Source organism: Monodon monoceros, unplaced genomic scaffold (genome assembly GCF_005190385.1).
Source record: "Monodon monoceros isolate NGI ecotype Baffin Bay Population unplaced genomic scaffold, NGI_Narwhal_1 Super_Scaffold_20, whole genome shotgun sequence".
Taxonomy (NCBI): domain Eukaryota; kingdom Metazoa; phylum Chordata; class Mammalia; order Artiodactyla; family Monodontidae; genus Monodon; species Monodon monoceros.
The window spans coordinates 92,299,607-92,326,228 of NW_021703777.1; the positions used below are offsets into that span (position 1 = coordinate 92,299,607).

Here is a 26,622-nt window from a genome sequence, read left to right on the forward strand (position 1 = left end):
ACATACAGGGAGACTAGTCAAATAAATCCTTAAGGATAATGGGAGCCAGCCTGTCACTGTCTGAGAAGGGAGTTACCATTATGGAAGTGGAAAAAACTAGAATGCTTTCTGTAGTGTTGGATTGGAAAAGAGATATTGGTATGTGAATTCATGATTTTTCTTATATGTAGATGTAGAATATAGAAATATATACTTATGCCCTAAACTGTTCACTGAGAAGGCACCTAGGAGCAGTGACACCCCAATAGCAGTGAGCATGATTCTTCATTGTTAATTTCCTGATTTTAATGGTCATATTTGTAAGAGAATGCCTTTGTAGGAAACGCTTATTAAAGAATTCAAGGGTGACGGGTTATCATGTAGGCCATTTACTCTCAAATAGCTGGAAAAGTAAAAGGTTTTACCATACTTAAAACATTTTCTGTAAATTTAACATTGATACAAAGTAAAAATAAATACTTAAAAGCAATGTCATTAGTCTAAATATTACATTCTCTTGAATTAATCACTTTCAGCCCTTAAAATCTCATAGTTGGTAATATATAAACTGACACTTTTCAACACTAAGAATTGCCCTTTGAAATAATGATAGCTAATGTCTACTGAATGCTTACCATCGTGTGTTAGACACTGTGCTAATAAGCTTTTATTTGTATTAATCACATTTAATTTTCACATGTGAAATAGTACAATTTTTATCTTCATTTTGCAGATGAAAAAACCAAGGCTTAGAGAAGCTGACTTGCCGAAGACTTTTCATCTAGAAAATATGAAGATAGAATTAACATATAAGTCTATATTACTCTTTTGGTGAAACCTAGTTTAAAAATTAGCAAGTCTGATCCCTCCTGCTTTCTGATCAGATAGTTGCATTTAAAAGTTTAGTACCAGAGCTGTTCTCTATTTTATTTCAGAACTTTGAAATCAGGAGTAGGGAGAAGTATTCTGGGTCTAGACCTCCTTGGCCTTTTGTTCCTGGCCCTGGAATAAGAGAGAACCAGGGGCTTCTGTATTTGAATGCACATATTACAGTTAAGTGTTCCCTTGAGATGGGTTAGTCAGGGAATAATATCCCCAAATTTCTTTCTTGGTCTTAACATTGGGAACGGGGGGGGGGAGGTAAGAACATAGAGTTAGTGGGGCAAGGTATTACCCCAGCATAGATTGTCAATGTTAAGTTTTAGTCTTGATGTAAAGATATACAGTTAACCCTCTATCCCAATTCCAAGAATGATGACCATCCCCTTTCCAACTCCTTTGAACTTTTCCCAAGAATGGCAAGTGATCAAATAGAAATAGCTGATGACAATTTATTGTTTCATTTTAGCTGTCCTTTGCCTATGCTCCCCTTTACCCATTTAGCGTAGTATAGGAAAGCAGTGCCCTGGTAAAATATGTGTTTGGGTTTTTTTTTTTTTAAACACTAGTATTATGGCATCAGCTTAATCTTTACCTGTTTTTTCTCCTTTGCCTTATTATTTGACCTTTTAATATTTCTATTCTAGCACAGATATATACAACTCATAAATGAAGTAAAATTTCCCTATATGACTACAGATTAGCTTACTTATTACCTAACTTATCTTACTAAGTTATCTTAGTTAACTAATTTATCTTCATTCTTCTCCTCAGTCTGAACCCATAGGTGCTTTCATCCTCTGTCACAGAGTGAGTTTTTTCTGACTCTTTCATTCTTTAGACCTATTCTGAAATTGCTGTTTTGTTTTTTATCAAGAATAATTGGATTTTCAGTGTGGAAGGAAGCATGGCCATCTGCTATAATCCTTTCATACATCTCTTTTCTCTTCATAATTTTTTCAGTAAATATTTATGGGCCAGGCATTGTGCTAGGTGACTCAGATGCATTAGATTGTCTTTGTGAAGCATAGTCTTGTAGTGAAGACAAGCCTCTCCTACTCTGAAGTGTGGTAAATGGTATAATAGAAGCACATACAGTATTAAAGTTGTGGTATAGAGAAGAGTGATCAGGTTTCTTTGTATGGGTCCAGGAATGACTGTGGGACATGAGAAGAGAAAAGAGAAATAGAAGCTGAATCATGGAGAAACATCTAAGCAGAATATAACAATAATTATTATTATTTTAAATTATTTTATTTTACTGTTCATTAGGCATTAAGTGCTTAATTACACTAGAATTCATTTGATTTTCCAAACAGTCACATAAGTAGAAACTATTTTTATCATCCCCACTTTACAGATAAGGAGGTTAAGTAACTCACAGGTATTGGAAAACCATTGAAGGATTTTAAAGCATGGGAGTGACATAATTTAATTTGTGGTTTTATAAGATTACTTGGCCAGTAGAGTAATAGGAGAATAGGACAGGCAAATGAATCGGGAATGTCAGGATAGCCCAACCAAGAAATAATGAGGCTCTGAAATAAGGGTAGTGGTAGAAATGGAGGAGGGAGAAGAATTCAAGAGATAAGTTATTACAGTCAACAGATTTTAGTCATAGATGAGCTGTGGGCATACAGAAAAAGGAGAAAGTAGAGAATCATTTCCAGGCTTCTGTTTAAGAGGCCTGTTGGATTGTGGGACCATTATCCAGGATAGGACATAGAGCGGTTTTCATATTTGAGATAGTAGCGTCAGTATATAGGCGTATCAATATCTAGGATTGACCATTAGGGTGTGCTAGTTTGCTGTAAGCCAGTTTGTTGCAAGAATACGTACAGCAAGACCGCTAAGGAAACCAATCATACAGTGGAATACAGTAGAGTATAAATTCTGAGCTTTCTTAACTCAGAAATTTTGCTGCAGGAATGATGTGGCACCTCTGCATTCTTGAATTCTTAACATTTGTAGGTCCGGGGTGGCTTTGGACCTTGATGATTATCATGTGTGGTGTTTTGTTTCCCTCCCCACCCCCCCCACAAATTTTATCCATTATTATCTGTCAGGAAAATACAGCCTAGATAGACTTAGTAATTTTATGTTGTATTTTTTTGTTTAGTATGTGAATAACTTTATAATTATTACAAGTAATTTGGAAAGACTACCTGAAGTCAGTTTTCACAAATTGTGTCGAAGTTAGTAGAGTGAATGTAACATGGTTCACAGTAGGTTTTAGACTTCCATAGCTTTGACATATAATGATTACTCCTTTAAACAAAACCCTAAACATTTCCTGTGACCCTCATTTTCTCTGTCTTCTCCAATTTATTAGCCTATCTCGATATTTGATTTACTTGATCTCTCTCCACTTGTATCTCTTTCAGGTACCCTAAATATAACATATCTAAAACTGAACTCTTGATCTCCCTCTACCAAATACCAAATCTGTTCCTCTGGTTTTCTTCATCTCATTATACCTAGTTTCACAAGTCAGAGACCTGGAAGTCATCTTTCACTTACTGTCCATCTCCTCTCCTATACCCAGTTCACCGATTATTATTTATTATGCTTCCAAATATATTTTTTATTTGAATTTTATTTTATTTATTTATTTTTATACAGCAGGTTCTTATTCGTTATCTATTTTATACATATTAGTGTATATATGTCAATCCCAATCTCCTGATTCATTCACCACCACCCACCCTCCCGCTTTCCCCCCTTGGTGTCCATATGTTTGTTTTCTACATTTGTGTCTCTATTTATGCCTTGCAAACCGGTTCATCTGTACCATTTTTCTAGATTCCATATATATTCGTTAATGTACAATATTTGTTTTTCTCTTTCTGACTTACTTCACTCTGTATGACAGTCTATAGGTCCATCCATGTCTCTACAAATGACCCAGTTTCGTTCCAACAGATGGCCAAGAGGCACATGAAAAGCTGCTCAACCTCACTAATTATTAGAGAAATGCAAATCAAAACTACAATGAGGGAGCTTCCCTGGTGGCGCAGTGGTTAAGAATCTGCCTGCCAATGCAAGGGACATGGGTTTGAACCCTGGCCCGGGAAGATCCCACATGCTGCAGAGCAACTAAGCCCATGTGCCACAACTACTGAGCCTGCACTCAAGAGCCCGTGAGCCACAACTGCTGAGCCCACATGCCACAACTACTGAAGCCTGTGTGCCTAGAGCCCGTGCTCCGCAACAAGAGAAGCCACTGCAATGAGAAGCCCGTGCACTGCAACGAAAAAGTAGCCCCTGCTCACCGCAACTAGAGAAAGCCCGCGCGCAGAAACGATGACCCAGCACAGCCAAAAATAAAAACAAACAAATAAATAAATACATTTATAGAAAAAAAAACTACAATGAGGTATCACCTCACACTGGTTAGAATGGGCATCATCAGAAAATCTACAAACAACAAATGCTGGAGAGGGTGTGAGGAAGGGGAACCCTCTTGCACTGCTGGTGGGAGTGTAAATTGATACAGCCACTATGGAGGACAGTATGGAGGTTCCTTAAAAAACTAAAAATAGAATTACCATATGACCCAGCAATCCCACTACTGGACATATACCCAGAGAAAACCATAATTCAAAAGGACACATGCACCCCAATGTTCACTGTAGCACTATTTACAATAGCCAGGTCATGGAAGCAACCTAAATGCCCATCGACCGACGAATGGGCAAAGAAGATGTGGTACATATATACAGTGGAACATCACTCAGCCAAATATATCTTAAGTCCATTTTTTTCCCTCCATTTCCACTCCAGTCTAAGTAAACCTTACTTTTTTGCCTGGACTACTGCTCAGATTCTTAATAGTTTCCCCTCTTCTGCTCTGATTCTTTTTAGTTTAATCTTGTGTCCTACAACAACAATATGATGACGTTTTTGCTCTATTCTCAACCGAACGATGACTTCCTTTTGCACCAGAGGCAAAAGCATGGAAGTCTGAGATATTGTTTTTTGGCAAATTATTATAGCATGCCCAAAAGTTGCAATGTGGCAGGAACCATGAGAGTACAAAAATTGACTTGACGCCAGACTGTGAATGCTTTCCCCCCCCCTAAGGAATTAGTCCTTATTCTGATATTTAATTGAGTGTCAATTGACATTTTTGTTAGTTTGCTTTTAAGTGGTGAAGTTCACAGGAATGCCACTTTCCACATTCTATTCAGTGAATTTACTGTTGCAGTTATGTTTTATACCAGTCCTCTGCAAACACTGATTACTCTTTCTCTGGGGAAATCAAAAGTAGCTTTCCCAGGAGAATATTTGAAAGCTTGGTCATAATTTATGAAAATCATTATGGGAAATTTTAAATATACAAAAAAGAAGAAGAAAGCATAATGAATCTCCATATTTCTGTGACCCAGCTTTAACAATAGCATTGTAGGTTCTGGACTGATTTTTAATAGTAGAATTTTTATTAAACAAAGCATTTGATACGTTGGTTGTCTGAATGCAGCAATCAAACCGTTCCATGTTCTAATGTGAACAAAGCCAGATTACACATTTTTTGTGGTAGTTGTGGATTTATGCTAGAGTTGTGAAAAACATCATGACATTTATGATATCTTACTGCTTGCTTTTAGGCTTAATATAAACTATTTTTGGTTCTTTATGGTTTGTTTATGAGCCAGAAAAGTTGAGCTCTGGACCCCAGAAGCTTACTCTTTTCTTCCCTTTCCTCCCTTCCCCTCCCTGATCCTCCCCTCCCTTCCCCCTCCCATATTTTTGTTCTGCTTTTTGAATGGCTGTAAAACCAATAAACCATTGCTGCTTATGTCTTTGATCTATCTGACATTTTATATTCATCAAGCAAATCAAAGAAGGTACTGCTTATTAATAGATTCACTGTGTATGCTGAAGAGCAGTTCATTGTTTTTCATCTTGTAGAGCCATTGAATCAACAGAGATATAGCTAATGTGTCAAAGTGTCTCAGAGCATTCCTCTTATTTGGTTGTTGCTGAAATAACAACTCACTAAAAATGTTTTCACATTAGTTTTACACTATTTGTTAGCACTCATGATAATTTGGTACTTACACTTTGGTCTTGGTGTTTATTCAGATCCATATAAAATTAATTTATGACTTGGAAAGTCTGAATTTTAAGAGATATGGATATACAGATATATAGAGACATAGAAGTATATATAGGTATCCATCTATACACATATATGTATAATTTATCATTAGTAATAACAATTGTGATGATTCCAGGAGACTTTTTAAAAAAAAATTATTTTATTTATTTATTTTTGGCTGCATTGGTCTTCGTTGCTCTGCGCGGGCTTTCTCTAGTTGTGGCAAGCCGGGGCTGCTTTTCGTTGCGGTGCGCGGGCTTCTCATTGCAGGGCTTGTCTTGCAGCAGAGCATGGGCTCTAGGTGCCCGGGCTTCAGTAGTTGTGGCACATGGGCTCAGTAGTTGTGGCTCACGGGCTCTAGAGCACAGGCTCAGTTGCTCTGCAGCATGTGGGATCTTCCCGGACCAGGGCTCGAACCCGTGTCCCCTGCATTGGCAGGTGGATTCTTAACCACTGCGCCACCAGGGAAGCCCCCAGGAGACTTTTTTAAAAAGTATTTTTAGTTTAATTTTAATGAATAGTTGAAGAGAATGTCCTGTTGATATTTGTGTGCTTAAAGTTACAATTATATAAAAAGTATTAAATTGAGATTTTTGTAATAAATTATGAATTTAGAGTACCTTTAATTCTAAGTGTCACTTATTAACTTTGTAACCTTTAGAAAGTCATAAGCTATTCTCTCAAAGTTGTTAGGTATTGATTTTCAAGTCAGCGCTTTTTTTCCTTCTTCCTTTCTCTTTACTGGACCTCTCTGTATGATTTGCTGACAACCTCTTCTTAACATCCTTTTTTAAGCTTCACATTTTCTTTCCTTTGACAAATTTCCTAAACTCAAATGTGATCATATTACCATCCGTGTAAAATTCTTCATTGCTTCCCCACCACCTTGGGATAAAGTCTAAATTCATAATATATTTTAGAAAAGCCCATCATAACCTGCTGCCTCTGTTCCTTTAGCCTTTTTGTTTGTCATTCTACCTTGAGCACTACCATCAAGGAGCCGCATCAGTAGCACAGTAATAGTAGTATAGTAATAATAACAGCTAACATTTATTAAACACCTATAAATATTTGTGCCAGATATGTGCTTTACTCATATTCTGTCCTTTAATCCTATAGTAACCCTGAGTATAGGTATCATAGTTAGCATTTTACAGAGGAGCCATGCTGAACCCTTTTTGGATCATCAAGCACTGTGTCTTTGGGCTTTTGCATTTTTTTTTCCTTCTGGATTACGAAGTAGCTGCTATCCATTTCTTTTGTAAACATTTTTAAAAAGTATAACTACATAGAGAAAAGTATATGGATTATAAACTTACACTTAAGGGAACAAAGTGAACATACTCTTGTAACCACCACCAGATTAAGAAATAGAAACCCCCAGAAGTCACCTCATAATCCCTCCCAGTCACTAATCTCTCCCCCGTCAAACGTGAATAATATTCTGACTTCTTAACATCATAAATTATTTTTTGCCTATTTTGGGAAACTTTCTTTAAATAGAATTATATAACATTTATTCTTTGTGTATAGCTTCTTTAACGTATTATGGTTGTGAGATTCATTCATGTGGTCTCCCGTAGATTATTCATTTTCATTGCTCTAATAATATTCTAATATGTATATATGTGATAACTTATTCATCTAATCTGTTTTGAAGGATTTTGGGCTGTTTCCAGTTTACATTATTACAGACAATACAGTTGACATTCTTTTTTTTTTTTTTAATCTTTATTAGAGTATAATTGCTTTACAATGGTGTGTTAGTTTCTGCTTTATAACAAAGTGAATCAGTTATACATATACATATGTTCCCATATCTCTTCCCTCTTGCGTCTCCCTCCCTCCCACCCACCCTCCCTATCCCACCCCTCCAGACATTCTTATATATTATACGTATTTAATTTTGATTCAACTCCTGGATTATTTTTCTGTCGCATTTTAGCTAATTAGACTTCATTTTTTCAGCTTTTTTTAGCCTTTCCAAGTTTGTATTTGGTACCCTTCTGTATGCACTGATAATCACTCTCTCCTTTCTCTGTCATATAACATTTATGCTGTATTTCCCACTAAGTAAAAAGTGTGTGTGTGTGTGTGTGTGCGTGCGTGTGCGTCTATGGGTAAAGGAAAAAACATGTTTTTTCCTTCCCTTTCTTGGCACCCACAGGAGTCCTTAAATAATTGTCGAGTGAATGAGTTTTTTTCAGTACGTTTACCCTGCATTGCTAAAAAATAAACAAGCATAAATTTAATGGAAATTGGGTAATATACTTATTCTCTGCCTTTGTTTTATTCTCTTCAGTTAAATATATAGATTTACCTTAAAAATTGATTATTATCAAGTTATATTGAAATTTAAAAATTTGTCCGGTATTTACGTACTCCCTATTCTGCTTCTGTTCTACCATACAGATATCTTGCAAAGTATCTTTGGAAATTTTCTTTATAATTTGTGACACATTTAATAACCTTATTTGTGGCGAATGATATTATTTGCCCTTTGAAGGTTGTGTTGTTTTGGACATAGCCGAAAGACATTTGGAGCTATGATAGTAATTTTATGAATGATACACTGTATCAAAAGTGAGTTGAGATTTCAAGGAACATAGACTCTCTGCTATCCTCATCCCCTTGTGGCTTTGAAAACTATTTCTTTTTACAGAATTAAGCCACTGAATTCAGATAGAGTTAAGTCATTGAGATAAGCCAGAGTTTATAGTATATTTTGCTTCTGAGTTTCTTGTGCCTTAAAAGCTGATTATTTTGCAAGTTACTTACCTTGTACTTAATTTATACTTGAGCATTATTTCCTTAATTTGTAAGTGTTTTCTTTTTCATTTTTAGACATTTTCATCTTGAATTTGTCTTCTCAGAAATCAAAATTTTTATCTTTGCTTTAACCACCATGCCATTACTAACACCCAACCCCCCAAATTAAATGCTAAAGATAATGTACCTTCTACCATCTTATTTCTCTCACTTTCTGTTTGGGTTTAGCACTCTTTTCTTGCTCATCACAGGGATTCTATGTAATGTTTATTGAGCTTGTCTGCTTTTTGTTTTTCTTCCCCATTAAACTGTGACCTTAAGGCAGGTGTTTATTAGGAGTGTAACAAAAATGTTGACTCTATGAAGACTTTATCACCTGTTTTAGTCTTCTCTAAAACACTGTATTTGCTACAAATGCTTATTTTTACAGTAGTAATCTTTCTTATTATTTAAAAACTCTACTTCTTTCTTGAAAAATCATTGTGTTACGAAGTGTAGATGGTCCCTCTCTCTCTTCAGCCAAATCCTCTGTAACCTGCATTTTAGGCGAATTCAACTACATTTATTAGGTGAATCACTGTGATAGATCCTAGGGTTAATAGAAAGGCAGTAATGTTGTCCCTGTTGTCAAGTTGTTTAACATTCTATCTACCTTTCTCAATCAAAAAAAAAAAGTCTCAGGTTAGGATGTGAACATACTTGGGAGAATGTGGTGCTGGTAACAGTGAATTCTGACAAGTAAGATTGGAAAAGTCTTTGTGATACCATCTGGACAGTATTTGTTGTATGCCAGACCTTTTATTTTATTTATTTATTTATAAATTTATTTATTTTATTTATTTACTTTTGGCTGTGTTGGGTCTTTGTTGCTGCGTGCGGGCTTTCTCTAGTTGTGGTGAGCGGGGACTACTCTTTGTTGCAGTGTGCGGGCTTCTCATTGTGGTGGCTTCTCTTGTTGCGGAGCGTGGGGTCTAGGTGCGCGGGCTTCAGTGGTTGCGATGCATAGGCTCAGTAGTTGTGGCTTGCGGGCTCTAGAGCTCAGGCTCAGTAGTTCTGGGGCATGGACTTAGTTACTCCGTGGCATGTGGGATCTTCCCAGACCAGGGCTCAAACCGGTGTCCCCTGCCACCAGGGAAGTCCCAGAGACCTTTTATTTTGCATGTGAACAAACTGCTGCTTAATAGGATTAATTACTCAGCTAGTTATAAAGTTGGAAGAAAATGTTTTAGGTTAGTTTGGAAGACAGGGCACTTGACAGATGAACAAAGATGGGAAAAAAGCATTTCAGATAGACAGCAGGTGCAAAAGCTCAGATTTGTAAATAACGTAAAAGGTTAGTTGTTTCTTGTAAGTGGCATATTAATTATAATGGAGTTGCATAAAATGAGGTTGGCAAATAGGCAGGGGCTAGATCAGGGAAGGCCATATATGCTATCCTAGAATATTTATAATTCATCAGTAGAGACCCATTGAAGAGTTTTAAGCAGAATTAGTATAGTTGGCTGTTCTTTTAAATGGTGAAAGTTGATTAGAACAGTGATTTCAATATCCATTATAAGAGCCTTGGTAATCAGAGACATTCCAGTAAACTTCACATTTTCTGTACTGCTATGAATAATGTTCAGTAGAGGTGAATCTTTAAGGTAACACATTTACTGTTTGAAACCATAAAACCTTTTTCAACTTATGAACTGTATCAGACCTCCAAAAAATTTTCAGAGTAATATAATACATGTTCAAGTACCTTCTATCTTAAGAAATAAAACATGACAGATGAAGTTGAAATTCTCATCTATCTTTTACCAGTCCCATTCCCTTTCCTCCATCCTGGAGGTATGTATTTTTCTCTTGCTGTCCGTCTTCTACAAAGCCTTCATAGTCTACTTTCTATAAGTTATTTCAGTGTAAGAGACAGATATGCTTTATGTACTAGGTGTCTTTCATAAAAGTTGCACAGACTTTTTGTGTCTGTTTTAAATGCCCAGCAAACCTTCTCTTTAAATTATTGTTTCTTCCTAAAGCATATTGTCATCCCATATTTTCTTTTCATTTTTATGTAGACCTAGTTGTTATACCTATTAAGTTTGCTTGAAATGAGACATTATCAGTGCTATAAAATATGAATATTCTAGTATTATAACTTTATAAGAGTAACTTACAAACTTAATAAGAGGTAAAGGGAAATAATATGGACACAGCCTGGTCAGAATGTGTTTCCTGAATTTTTGCCTGTGTACTCAGGTCGGAGTAAAATCTAGTTCAGATACCTGAATTGTGTATTTCTAGTTTCTGGTAAAGTTTAGCATTTATTTATTGATTTATTACATTTTATTAAGAAACTCCATACAAGTTAACTTCTACCTGGAATATATGTGTTTTATTAAATGTTTGAAAACAATAATTAAATCTTCAACATATGAATTGTTGATGATACTCCAAGTCTTATAGAAGAAGGATTAGTGATTCAGAGAGGTTATGTCATATGTCCAAGATCACATGGCTGGTATGGTGGGAAGTTTGAGACTCCAGCATGGATCTTGACTCCATATCTATTATCATTCTATATTTTATGAGAGGGCAAAACAAATTCATACTAGATATAAAAATCAGGGAATGCTAATAGCTCTTAATGAGAGGATGAGACTATTTTTCCCACCAATAACTAAGAAGCATCTAAATGCAGTCAAATAATTATTCTAGTGTCAAATCCAACTATGTTTAAGTCTTGAACAGGGTAACTATCTTATACATGTGCTTATTCCTCAGTAATTCCTTATGACTACTTTGGTTTCCATTTGTTGCATAAATGTAAATTAGAGAAAGAGGTGGATAATTAAGGTATTCTTTGAGTTTTTCTCTTCTAATGTCTATTCTGACATGTTGAACTCAGTTCCTTTAATGCTGAGTTTCAAACCAGCCTTGGCTCTGTTTTGGGGCTGGACAAATTTTTATTGTGGGGAGTTGTCCTGTGCATTGTAGGGTGTTTAGCAGCATCCTTAATACCAGTAGATACCAGTAGTTGCATTTATATCCTCATGTTTGAGGATTAGGGAGACTTCAGGGCCTTGTAATAGAGACACTTTTATTAATAGAGGCACTGCAGTCCTTAAGTCAGAGTAGAATGTATATTTGACATATGCTTACAGAAAGAACAGTCAAGAAACTACTTAAGAAAGAGGCAGTGGTTACATTGAAGCTAAAGTGTTGTAGCGTCCAAGAAATAGAAAAAGCACTAAACTAAGCAAGACACAAACATGGGTTCCTCTTAGAACAAGGTAGCATGTAAATAAATAAATGGTTGTGAATTTCAGAAAGATACTTGATGGGGGAAAGATAATTATTAAGATTTTAATTTACAGATTGGGCTGTGTTTTAAAAATTGTTTTGAGAATGAATGTCTTTGGTCCCAGAGTGAAATTTTTCTCTCAAACATGTATTCAACAAATATTTGAATGCGTTACATGGGCCAGATGCTAGGACTATCATAGCAAGCAAGATGACATTGGTCCTTCCTTTTTTGGAGCTTATACAATTTTGTGGCATTTATCAAATAAAAATATCAAAGATTTATTTATGTGATTTTTTTTCTCTATCACTCTTCTTTCCCACGTTTGAGGGCAGAATTCTTGTCTCTTCTTCTCACTGATATATCCCCAGCTTCTAGAACACCTGGTAGACATACAAATATTTGTTAAATGAATAATTGATTAGTTGGGAAGAGACATTAAAAAATTATACATGACTAACCAGAATTGTGATAGGTGCTCCAAAGGGAGTATTATATATATATATTTATATAATATAAAGCATGTAATAATGGGTCTAACCTAGTCTAAAGCTAGATTAGATTATATGAAGCTTTAATTTTAGGCAGTGATTCTTTTTCCCCAGCTTTACTGAGGTATAATTGACAAATAAAATTGTATATATTTAAAGTATACAATGTGATGATTTGACATATGTATACTTTGTGCAGTGATTACCACAATCAGGTTACCACATGTCTGTCACCTCACATAGTTAACTTCTTTGGTGTGTGTGATGAGAAAGCTTAAAATCTGCTTTCTTAGCAAATTTCAAGTACACAACACAATAATACTAACTGTAGTCAGCATGCCGTACATTAGATCCCCAGAGCTTATTTATCTTATAGCAGAAGGCTATATATATATACTCTGACTAGCATTGCTCCATCTCCCCTAACACTCCAGTCCCTGGTAACCACCACTCTACTGTTTCTTTGAGTTTGACATTTTTTTTTTTTCCAGATTCCACATATAAGTGTGATCATACAGTACTTGTTTTTGTCTGGCTAACTTCGCTTAGCATAATGTCCTTAGATTCATCCATGTTGTTGCAAATGGCAGAATTTCCTTCTTTCTTATGGCTGAATAATATTCCATTGTCGATACACATCACATCTTCTTTATCCATTCATCCACTGATGGACACTTAGATTGTTTCCTTAGTACACTTGGCTATTGTAAATATTGCTGCGATGAACACGTGGGTGCAGATATTTCTTTGAGATAGTGATTTTGTTTCCTTCCTTCCTTCCTTCTGATATATTTTGTTTCCTTCCTTCTTTTCCTTCCTTCTGATATATACCCAGAAGTGGAATTTCTGGATCATGTGTTAGTTCTATTTTTAATTTTTTGAGGACCTCCCTTACTGTTTTCCATAGTGGCTGCACCAATTCACATTTCCACCAACAGTACGCAAGGGTGTTGGTGGGAGTTTAACAGCCATCGTAAGTAACAGACGTGAGGTGATATCATTGTGCTTTTGATATACGTTTCCCTGGTGATTAGTGATGTTGAGCACCTTTTCATGAACCTGTAGCCGTTTGTATATCTTCTTTGGAGAAATGTCTGTTCAGTTCCTCTGTTCATTTTTTAATCAGATTGTTTTTTGCCATTGAGTTGTGTGAGTCTCTATATATTTTGGATGTTAACCTTTTATCAGATACATGGTTTGCAAATATTTTTATAGGTTGCCTATTCATTGTTGGTTTCTGTGCAGAAGCTTCTTAGTTTGGTGTATCCCACATGTTAATTTTTACATTTGTTGTTTGTGCTTTTGGTATTATGTCTAAAAAAATTATCACCAAGACCAGTATAAAGGAGCTTTTCCCCTATGTTTTCTTCTAGGAATTTTAGGATTTCAGTGATTTTTAAAACCAAGATTTTAAGAATGAGTAGGAGTTATCTAGACATGTTTTGGGAGTAAGAATGGGGGTTGGAATGCACTGTAGGCTGAAGGAACAACTTTGTGTGAATGCCTGAGTTGGGATACAGTGTGGCTTTTTTTAGGGTTTGAGTGTTGGCAGGCTTGGGGTGGGGGCTTGTGGGTAGCATGGTACCAGATGACATACTAACTTTTCTTCAATTATGTACTGAAATACTGAACATTTGTAGTAAAAACAATAATGTCATTACAATATTAGCAACTAAAATAGAAAAAAACTTTTAAATGGTAGTTTAAAAATATTTTGATTCTGATACTTGATGAAAACTTGTTTTAATTAATTAGAAAATGAGACTCCATCTTCCATCTGTGTACTGATGATCTCTGAGTCTGTGTTTCTACCTCCAGATGTTTTTGTTTTAATTTATGCCCACATAGCCAAGTTAGCATATCCAAAAGTGAACTCCTTTTATATCTACCAGTCATATAAGACAAAACAAAAAAAATTTCATGGATTGTCTGTCAGTGAATGTTTCTCAATTTCTCAAGCCAGAAATCTTTTTTTTTTAACATCTTTTTTTTTGTTGTTGTTAGTAAAACAGATATTTATTCAAATATAAAAGTTTTTCCCCACAAAAATATTTTCTAAATGTATGATGTGGAAATACCATAGAGAATATTTTACTAGACTATCATATGTATGAAAAGTATGAAAAACTCAATATATATGCAAAATCAATTTACCTCTGGAAATTGTATCTTTATCACAATTAATGCTCTAATAAACCTCTTTGTTTACTTTCTCGCCCACGTCCTGTATGTCATAATATGTTCCCTGACTTATGAACTAGAGGTGATTTCTTCTGAAACCATGAATATCTCTTTATGGCATCATCTATGGAAGTAACTGTCCTGCTGGTTAGCACTACCATCCTATTCATGGTGCTGAGTTTGATGGAAAGCCTTTAAATTAGCCATGTGAGAATTTACTCTGTCTGAGTTGTTCTTACAGGGATGAAGAACATAGGCTTATTTATTCCAGAAAAATATTTGTTTACATGCTAACAAATCTACAATAAAAATCAAGAAGAGTGTGCATAGCCAATGGCACTGGACTATTTTTACACAAGAACTAGATAAATCTTACAATCTCATTAATCTTAAGATCACTAATTTTTTTAACATCTTTATTGGAGTATAATTGCTTTACAGTGGTGTGTTAGTTTCTGCTTTATAACAAAGTGAATCAGCTATACATATGCATATATCCCCATATCTCTTCCCTCTTGCGTCTCCCTCCCACCCTCCATATCCCACCCCTCTAGGTGTTCACAAAGCACCGATCTGATCTCCCTGTGCTATGTGTCAAGCCAGAAATCTTTACCCCTCTGACTCCCACCTGAAAATAATGAAACTATGTCACCATTTAATTATTTTTTCCATTTAATTGTATTATATGGCTTAAAGCCGTTCTCTTTTTCTTAGGTATACTTCTGCCTAAATTTATGTTCTTGTTTACTCTCTGCTGTATTTCTGCTGGTTTTCTAACCATTCTAGCTTTATTCGTCTTTGCCCTTAATGTGTCTGTGTGCCACTTCCTGCTTGAGTGATCTTTTCTGAATGCAAAGCTAATCCTGTTTCTTGACTACTTAAATGCCTACCATAGCTCATTCTGGCTCTAAGGGTAAATATTAACTACTTGGCAAAATGTGCTAGGCTCTTCCGGATCCCTGTTGTGTGCATCTCTCCAGCCTTTTATATTGACCTTCTTTCTTTTACCATACTTTTCCAGCTTCTAGACATGCTGCTTAAATTAGTTGAAACTTAAAATTTAAAAATCAGTTCTTCATCACCTGTACTGGAGAGCCCAAGTACAGAACATTTCTATCATTACACAAAGTTCTGTTGGGTAGTGCTATATTTGAGCATATTAAGCTTTTTTTCCCCTCTTTACGCATGCTGCTCTCCTTTGCTAAATGTGTAATGTGCCCTTCCTTGTTTTGCCTCGCTAATTCTCATTCTTCCACTAAGACTCAGTTTGGATGTCCTGATTTCTGGAAAACCTTCCCTGATACCACCTTTTCTTGTCTCTTCCAATTCCAAAGTCTGAATTCTTGCCTTTTGCCTTAATGTTTATTGCATTTAAATTCAGGAGTCAGTGTTTGAAAGCAGAATTCCAGCAGATACAAAGTATTGAAATTTTGTATAAATTATAGTTTTAGTCAATATAGTTTTATACTGAGTGTGGTGCATGGATTTGCCACCATGGAAGTAAAGATACACTTAAATAGATTGATCATCTGAGTACTTACTGAAGAAGCACCTCATTAAATAATTGTGACCTTAGGAAAAGATAGTTTGTATGTTACATAGGTCACAGTTTTCACATTTGCTACTTGAATGATAATTACATACATCTAATTAGATTTTAAAACACAGAATTGAATCTAGCAACTCATGAATTTGTCTGAAGGTAAATTTACGAATAGAAAAGCATTGTAGCAGATGTATTTTCATTACAAAAATACAGTATTAAATTTGTAAGTATCAGGTCAACTTTAATAATTAGCATTATGGTAAGCAGAGTGGGGAATGCAGAAAGCGTCAGTATGGGTACCTGCCCTCACTCAAGTTTATAATATTGTTGCTTATCATCAGCAAGTTTTACTGCTGCTCTACTTTAGTTACCCACTACTCCCCATATCTCACCATCACTTGGTATATTTCACTTCTGTAATCATTAGTTCAGATATATCTCTGTTTGACCAAGATGAGGAAAGATTCATTTCAGCATAATTTTAGACCTTCAGAAATGGTATTAGTGAGCCAAAGAGAACTTAAGAAAGGAAAATGTGACTTTTTGGGTGAGGAGGGAGAAGACTTCAAATTTTTGCCCAGGGCTTGTCTTTTGTTCTAGAAAAGGGACAAAAGACCTGTTGTTATTCTTATTTGTAGTAGATTTGGTGACTGTATTTTCCAAACCAAAGATCTGGATGACTCTTCTAAAGAGAGGTGGGTTTTTTGTTTTGGTTTCTGTTTGCTTTGGGTTTTGTTAATCTATCTAGAAATATACGGCTATCATGGGATAGGTTTAGATGCCAAATATTAGAATGCCTCTTTATGGCTTATGGAACAGTAGATTTCTCAAGATATTTCTGAACTCAGATATTCAAATTTAAAAGGTATAACTACCAGAACCCCAGTTTCCTGAATTCAGTTGAGTTTACTGAAAGCTAAGTTACCTTTCCACACTCATTGATGACTGTGCTAATTTTCATTCTTCCATCTTTACTCTCAACCCTGACATCATTTATGTTGACTTTATTTTTCATAAGGATAGCCTATCAAGTTGCCTAAACTTCACCGTTCATGTAGTTCTCAATAATGACTTTCACTGTCCTCTGCTTCAAAAATCATGTTATGCCATATTTTAAATTTTTGGCAAGGTTTTTTTTTGGGCTGTGCCACATGGCTTACGGGATATTCCTTAATATCCCGTAATACCTTACAGGGTATTCCTTAATACCCTGACCAGGGATCAAACCCGTGCCCCTTTCAGTGGAAGTGCAGAGTCCTAACCGCTGGACTGCCAGGGAAGTCCCATTGGTGAGGTTTATTAAGGTATAATTTACAAAGTATAGTTCTGTGAGTTCTCACACACTAACAGTTGGATAACCAGCGCCTCAGCATTCAAGATATAGAACAGTTTCACCATCCCCAAAAGTTCTTTTTTACTCTTTGGTAGTCATCTCCTTACCCATACCCAAGCACTAACAACCATTGATCTGATTTTCACCCTATAGTGTTATATGAATGGAATCATACAGTATGTACTTTAGAGTCTGGCTTCCTTCACTTAACAGTATGCATTTCAGATATATCCATGTTGTTGCATGTATCAATAGTTTATTCCTTTTGCTGAGTAGTAGTCTCTTGTATCACTGTTTATGCATTCAACAGTTGAAGGACATTGGGTAATTGTGAATGAAGCTCTACAAACACTTGTGTACAGGTATTTGTATAAATGTAGTTTTCATTCTGTTGGTTAAATAGGAGTGGGATTGTTGGATCACGTGGTGATGTGTGTATAGCTTGTTAGAAATTATCAAATTGTTTTCCAAAGTTGTGCTATTTGGCATTCCTTCCTATAATTTATGAGAAGTCCTGTTGTTGTGCATCCTTAGAAGCATGTGGTATTAGCAGTTTCTTTTCAGCCATTCTAATAGGTGTGTAATGATATTTTGTTGAGATTTTAATTTGCATATCAGTGATAAATTATGTGGAGTACCTTTTCATATGCTAATTTGCCATCCATTTGTTTTCTGTGATGTGTCTGTTCAAATCTGTTACCCTCACCCTTTTTTTTTGAGTGGTTTGTTTTCTTGTTTCTAGATATGAATTCTTCATTAAATATATTATTTGCAAAAATTTTACATATGCTATTAACCAGTATTGATAACTACTTTTACTTTAGTCAGTTATCTTTTAGAGCAGTTAAAACTGGGAAAATGTCTCTCTTTTTTTTTTGTAATTGAAGTATAGTAGATTTACAATATTGTGTTAGTTTCAGGTGTACAGCAAAGTAATTCAGATATATGTATGTATATATATATATATATATATGTAAGTATATATTCAGATTATTTTCCATTATAGATTATTACAAGATGTTGAATATAGTTCCCTTTCCTATGCAGTAAATCCTTGTTGTTTATTTTATATATAGTAGTGTTTATCTGTTAATCCCATACTTCTAATTTATCCTTCCCTCTTCCCCCTTTACCATAAGTTTGTTTTCTATGTCTTTGAGTCTGTTTCTGTTTTGTAAGTAAATTCATTTGTATTATTTATTAGATTCCACATGAGTGATACCTTGTGGTATTTCTCTTTCTCTGTCTGACTTATGATAGTCTCTAGGTCCATCCATGTGCTGCAAATGGCAATGTTTCGTTCTTTTTTATTGCTGAGTAATATTCCTCTGTGTGTGTGTGTGTGTGTGTGTGTGTGTGTGTGTGTATGTATACCACATCTTCTTTATCCTTTCATCTGTTGATGGACACTTTGGCTATTGTAAATAGTGCTGCTATGAACATTGGGGTGCACATGTATCTTTTCAAATTAAAATTTTCATCTTTTCTGGGTACATACCCAGGAATGGGATTGCTGGATCATATGGTAGCTCTATTTTTAGTTTTTTCAGGATCCTCCCTACTGTTTTCCTTGTTTTTTTGTTTTTTTTGTTTGTTTGTTGGAGTTGGGTTATGGAAATATTAGTGCCTTTACTAGATCTATTTCCTAGCAAAATTCTTTTTAGCTCAGCATTGCTCTATCTCATCACCAATCAGGAAAATCAGTTGACTTGGAACTATAAACAAAAACAAAACAATATATTTATGAACCTCACTGAATCAGCCTAGAAAAATTGACTTCTGAGGGTGCTAAAGTACCTGTCAAGATGCAGCATGCACAGCTTTCCAGGTTATGTTGGTCATTTGTATGTCTTCTTTGGAGAACTGTCTAATTAGGTCTTCTGCCCATTTTTTGATTGGCTTGTTTGTATTTTTGTTATTAAGTTGTATGAGTTGTTTTTATATCTTGGAAATAAAGCCCTTGTCGGTCACATCATTTGCAAATATTTTCTCCCACTCTGTAGGTTGTCTTTTCATTTTGTTTGTGGTTAGCTGTGCAAAAGCTTTCAAGTTTGATTAGATCCCCCAAAATGGGAAATTTTCTTTTATATTTCATTTCATCTTAACCATTTTGGGGGAATCTTAACTTCTTTCTGTAAATCCAGATGTTTGGGTGGTAACATTTTCTTCTGCCTGAAGAATTTCCTTTCACATTTCTTGTAGTGCAGATCTTCTGATAATTAGTCTTTCAGTTTTTGTCTGTCTGAAATGTCTTTATTTCACCTTCATCTTTGAAAGGTGTTTTTGTTGAGTATAGAATTCTGGGTTGATAGTTTCTTTCAGCACTTTAAAGGTATCATTCCATTGTCTTCTGGGTTGCATAGTTTTGGATGTGAAGTGTGCTGTAATTCTCACCTATTTCTTGTGTATGTATTTTAGGGTGTTACCAGTTCTGTTCAACATTAACTGGAGGCCTTAGCCAAAACAATTAAATTAAGGAGGTGTGGGGGGGAAGCACAATGATTTGAAAGAGAAATTACAGTTGTGGTTTTCCACAGGTGTTTGTGTATAAAAATGTAAGAGAATCTATAGATATGTTATTAAAACTACTAGAAGAGTTTAGCAAGTTTACTGGATATAAATTGGCCACATCCATGTATACGAAAAAGAAACAAGTTTTTTTTTAGAAGTTAACATTTTTAGTTGGCCATAAGAACTATAAGCAAGAATAACTCCAATAAATGATGTTTGACCTTTTTAAGAAAATCATTGAGTGGTATTAAGAATATTTTTTCAAATTATAAAATAGTAATCTTTAACACACTGTGGTATTCACTTAGGAGTAGACAAACAGATCAATGGAGAGCCTAAAAACAGATCCACAAAAAAAGGTTGATAAGTTGGGCTTAATCAAAGTTACAAACCTTTGTGCTTCAAAAGACATCATCAAGAATGTGAAAAGACAACGCACAGACTTGTAGAAAATACTTGCAGATAGATCATATATCTGATAAGGGACCTATATCCATATGAACTTTTATAGCTCAATAATGAGAAGACAAATGACCCCAACTAAAAAATAAGCAAAGGATTTGAATAGACATTTCACTGAAGAACATATGTGAATTACCAATAGCACATAATAAGATGTTCAGTATCATTAATCACTAGGAAAATGAGATATCACTTCATACTCACTAAAATGGCTATAATTGAAAAGACAAGTGTTGGTAAGACGTGGAGAAATTGCTGGTGGGAATATAAGATGGTCTACCTGCTTTGGAAGGCAGTTTGGCAGTTTCTGAAAATGTTAAACATAAAAATACTATATGACCCAAAGATTTCATTTCTATGTGTACTTACCCAATAGAAATGAAAATATACATCCACAAATGCCCATAGCAGCATTATTGACAATAAGACAAAAAGTAGAAACAACCCAAAGTTCCATCAGCTGTCAAATGGATATACAAATGTGGTGAAGTACTAATATGTGCTACAACATAGATGAACATCAGACATTATACTCAGTGAAAGAAGCCAGACAGAAAAGTGCACATATTACATGATTTTATTTATTTGAAATATCCAGAAAAGGCAAATTTATAGAGACAGAAAGTGGATTAATCAGTACCTGGGGTTGGTTGTAGGAATGAGGAGACTAGATGGGCAGAAGGTTTCTTTTGGAGGTGATGGAATGTTCTAAAATTAGATTGTGGTGATGATTGTGCATCTCTGTATATATATTAAAATCATTGAATTGAATACTTACAATGAGTGAATTTTATGGTAGGAAATTATATCTCAGTAAAGTATTAATTAAAAAAATCCAGACTTGCATTTTGGGATTTCTTAGGACATAAAGATAGCCTTACTAATCAATTGAGATGGAATGGCGCTTGGGATAAAATTAGATTTCTATATTAGACTCTTCATAAAAATGAATTCTGATGGATTAAAGAACTACATTTGTAAAGCAAAACTTCAAAATTTTATACATACACATAGAATAATTACCTATGACTTAAAAAAATTTTTCCTATACAAAAAAAAATGTACAACCATAACACAAGATACAAAAAAAAGTTTGTTTATGCTACGTTACAACAAAACAACACCCCCCAAAAAAAGCCTCTGAAAAAAATATTAAAATCAGCTATACCTCAAAAACCCCCTGCAAAACTCCTGTTATAAGAGAACAAAACGAAAAATCAAGCCATAACTGGGGGGGTGGGGGAGGGTACAGTTCATGAAATTGCTAATTATTACCCAGAATACTAAAACTGACTGAATTTTTGAAAAGCCAGTGGTTCAGTTGAAAAGTGGCAAAAGGGCAATATGAAAATACAACATTTCAAAATACACTAAATTTTAGTAATAATTAGGGAACTGCAAATTAAAATAAGTGATTTTATTTTCATATGTGTGACAAATATAAAGCCAAGTTTTGGTGAGTATTTGTGGGAAACAGGAACTCTTAAACATTACTGTTAGAACTGTAGGATGATTCAACCATATAATGCAATATCTAGTAAAGTTGAAAATGTTCATACTTGAGAGCCAAGTAATTCTTCCACTTATAGATTTCTACCCCAAAAGACTCTAACACTTGGACAGGATCACACATTTATGAAGATTTTTAATGCAGTTCTGTTTGTAATAACAAAAAAGATGAAAGGCACACAGTTCTCAACAGAGAAATGGATAAACTGCATGTACTTATATAAATGAACTCTATAGTCAAACAGAATGAACTAGGAATTTTGGTTTTTGGTAAGGGTGATCTAAGTTATCTAGATCAATCCTTCTGCTGAAAACAATAGAAAATGCTAGATTAAAAAAATTTTTTTAAGAGCTGAAAAGATAGCTGGGAATACACAGGCTAATGTTAGAAGTAAGAAGAAAATAAGAGGTAAAAAACTGCTTAAGCGTGAAGTCATTTGTTTTATTTGTTCTTTCCTGGCTGACTAGGCAAGAGGATCAGAATTCAAGTCCTGTAACTTGTTCAAGGTAGATATCCTTATATTCCTATCCAAATTAAGCTGGGACTTCAGAGGACCTTGCCTTCAGAGTATATGCAACCAGACCTATATCATCTTTTTTCCCTGCAGACCCAGGAGGTTGCCTGATGATCAAAGCAGGAAAAGGAAAAGGTAAAGGAAGGAAAATATCTGAGATTGAACTTGTCACAGACTGGCCTTCTAGCAGATCTGTACCCTGAGTCAATCAAGGAACTTCAGACCATGAAATTGGTTGAAGTGTTGCTGTGGTCTGAATGTTTGTGTCTCTCCAGAATTCCTAGGTGGAAAACCTAAGGGCCAAAGTGATGGTATTAGGAGGTAGGACCTTCAGGAAGTGATTAGGTCCTAAGAGTGGAGCCCTCATGATTGGGATTACTGCCCTTATAAAAGAGGCCCCAGAGAGCTAGCTTGCCCCTTCCACTGTGTGAGGACACAGGGAGAAGTTGGCATTCTGTAACCTGGAAGAGAGCCTTTACCAGAATCTGACTGTGCTTGCACCCTGATCTTGGACTTTCAGCCTCCAGGACTGTGAGGAATAAATGTTTGCTGTTTATAAGCCACCCAGTCTCTGGTATTTTGTTACAACAGCCTGAATGGACTAAGACAAGTGTATATTAGTTTCCTATTGCTGTTGTAATACATTAACACAGATTCTGTGGTTTAACACAACATTAATTTATCTTACAGTTCTGGAGGTCAGAAACCTGAGATGGGCTTTGGTGGGCTAAAATCATGTTGTTGGCAGGGCTGTGTTTCTTTGTGAAGGCTTTAGGGGCAGAATCCATTTTCTTGCATTTTCTAACTTTTAAAGGTTGCCAACATTCCATGCCTTGTGGTCCCCTTCCATCTTCAAAGCCAGCAGTGGTCAGTTGAGTCATTCTCATAATGCCGTCTTTCATTCTGATTGTTCTGCCTCCTTCCTCCCAGTTTAAAGATCCTTGTGATTATACTGTGTCCACCATGTTAATCTCATTTTAAGGTGAGCGATTAGGAACCTTAATAACATTTGCAATCATAATTCCTCCCTGCCATGTAACATAATTTATTCATGGGTACTGGGTATTGGAACATGGATATCTCTGTGGAGCCATTCATTATTCTGTTTACCACAAGGTGGTTTCTAGCTGATGGTGCCCTTAGATGCTTTCTGGAAACAAATGATAAGCATCTCTGGAGGAGGTCACATCCATCCTAGGCCTTAGGGAATTTTTAATCTTTTGATGGTAAAAGCCAGTAAGTACTGAATTAAGTGCACAAAGAAACAAGGCAAGATGAGCAAGACCCATCAGACAGCAGAACCAACCCATAAAAGTGTATATATATATATATATATATATATATATATATATATACACACACACACATATATATACACTATATGGTCAGATACTAATTTTTTAAATCACTGTGCTTACCATATTTAAAGAAATGACAGACCTAAATATCTGCAAGAAATGGGAAACTGTAAATAAGATGTTAAATATTTGAAAAAGAACATTATAAAACTTGTTTAACTAAAATTACTGAAATCCGCAAGTCAGAGAATGAACTTCCACCTCTGACCATGAGGAAGTAAGGGGGTTTGGACTTATCCTCCACTATAGGCAGCTAGGAAACTGGACTGTATATTTAAAAGAAATTTGTTTCAGACATTGGAAAACAGGCAGCGCAGAACTGTGGTCCCTGAGGAAAAGGAAACTAATGATCACTCCAGCTTTTTGCCCGGAGGTAGTTTCCAGACTGTAGCATAGGCAGGATTGGCCCAAAAAGTGGTCTCGCTGACTGGAGAAGACAAAGGTCAGCTTTTAGGGTGGTGTATGAGTGGCTGGAACTTTCCAGTGGCTGGAAAGGAGAGAGCTACATGGAGAAAGAGCTCAAGAAACCAGCATAGGGTACCCTTGAATCTTTGGCTGAAAACCACTTCATGCATATGTAGGATGACATTCTACAAGGCCTGATAAATAACACCTTTAGGAAAGGACAAGTGCCAGTGAGCTATAATTTCAACAATTTTCAGAACTTACACAGGGCTGGGAACCATTTAGGTTCCCACCAACCAGAATAAGTACAGTCATGGAATACAAGAGGTATTCAGTGGAGATCCAAGAAAACTAAAGGTAGTAGTGGAAAGGCTTTCCTGCTTCTTTCCTTAAAGCCTTTTTCAAAGCCTCAAAATGATCTTCAAGTAAGTTAACTTCCTGAATGAATCAAATGTGACACTCTTCAAGGGGAAAAAAAAAAAGGACTCACAATATAAAAATTCATAATGTCTGGCATCCGAATAAAATTACTTGACATGCAAAAAAGCAGGAAAATTTAGCTCATAATCAGGAAAAATATCAGTCAATAGAATTAGAACCAGAATTAACAGATAATAGAATTAACAGATAAGGATGTGAAAACTATTAAAATTTCCTAAGTATACTCAAGGATTAAAAGGATAGTGTGAACATAATGAAGAGGAAAATGGAGAATGTAAAAAGGAAAGAAATGGTTCAACAAATGGTGCTGGGTCAAATAGATATCAATATAGAAAACATCAGCTCTATCACAGCATTCACAAAAAATAATCAAAATGGACCATAGCCCTAAATGTAAAACTTAAATTTCTGTAAGTTTTCAGAGAAGAGCTTTGCAGCCTCGGTGTAGAGAAAGTTTCTTAGAGCACAAAAACAACAACCGTGAAGGAAAAAAATGGATGAATTGATCTTCATCAAAATTAACTTTTATTCCTTGGAAGACACCATTAAGAAAACAGAAAGGAAGGCCATAAGCTGGGAGGAAACAGCGACAACATATATATCAGACAAAAGGATAGTATCCAGAATATATTTAAAAACAAACAAAAATGCTCTTACTATTCAATTATAAGAGGTGAAACAACCCAATTAAAATTTTTGCAAAATATTTTAATAGAGACATATGAATGGCAGTAAGCATGTGAAAAGATGATCAACATCACTAATCATTAGAGAAATGCAAATTAAAATCACAATGAGATATCATGACATTAGGAAGGTTTTAAGTCATTTGAATGGTTGAAAAGAAAAAAGTAAACAAAAGAAAAACACACAATTGACCATACCAAGTGATGTTGGAGTTGAGAAGCCATAATGTAACATTTGTACATGGCTGGTGAGAATGTAAAACGATACAATAACATTTTTTGAATTGAAAGTATAGTTAATTTACAACATTGTATTAGTTTCTGGTGTATAGCAAAATGATTCAGTTATACATATATGTTGTTTTTCATATTCTTTTCCATTATAGTTTATTACAAGATATTGAATATAGTTCCTTGTGCTATACAGTAGGACCTTGTTGTTTATCTAATATATAGTAGTTAAATAATACATAATTTAAACTATTTAATATATATAGTATCTGCTAATCCCAAACTCCAAATTTATCCCTCCCCCCCTTTCCCCTTTGGTAACCATAAATTTGTTTCCTACGTTTGTGAATCTGTTTCTGTTTTGTAAATAGTTCATTTGTATTATTTTTTAGGTTCTGTATATGAGTGATATCATAGGATATTTGTCTTTCTCTTGTATGACTTAGTTGACTTAGTATGATAACTCTAGATCCATCCATGTGCTGCAAATGGCAATATTTCATTCTTTTTATGGCTGAGTGACATTCCACTGCATATATATGCATCTTCTTTATCCATTCGTCTGTTAATGAATACTTAAGTTGCTTCCATGTCTTGGCTATTGTGAATAGTGCTGCAATAAACATAGTGGTGCATGTATCTTTTCGAATTACAGTTATCATCTTTTCTGGATATATGCCCAGGAGTGGGATTGCTGATCATATGGTAGCTCTATGTTTAGTTTTTTAAGGAATCTCCATACTGTTTTCCGTAGTGGTTGTACCAGCTTACATTCCCACCAGCAGTGTAGGAAGATTTTCTATTCTTCACACTCTCTCCAGCATTTATTTGTAGACTTTTTGGTAATGGCCATTCTGACTGGTTTGAGGTGATACCTCAGGGTAGTTTTGATTTGCAGTTCTCTAATAATTAGTGATATTGAGCATCTTTTCATATGCC

At 35.2% G+C, this 26,622-nt stretch overlaps 1 protein-coding gene across 10 annotated transcripts in view; it reads left to right on the forward strand.

The window, feature by feature from the left end:
- The window catches only part of LCORL (ligand dependent nuclear receptor corepressor like), a 160,577-nt gene that overhangs the window by 12,010 nt on the left and 121,945 nt on the right, over positions 1–26,622 (forward strand). Inside the window, exon 1 of one of the 10 annotated variants that reach the window (XM_029235070.1) lies at positions 22,659–22,697. The exons of 8 other annotated variants lie outside the window; for them this stretch is intronic. The gene's annotated coding sequence lies outside the window, so the exon portion shown is untranslated. Of the gene's footprint in view, positions 1–22,658; positions 22,698–26,622 lie in introns of those variants that run through there. One more of the 10 variants, XM_029235068.1, reaches the window with a different exon arrangement.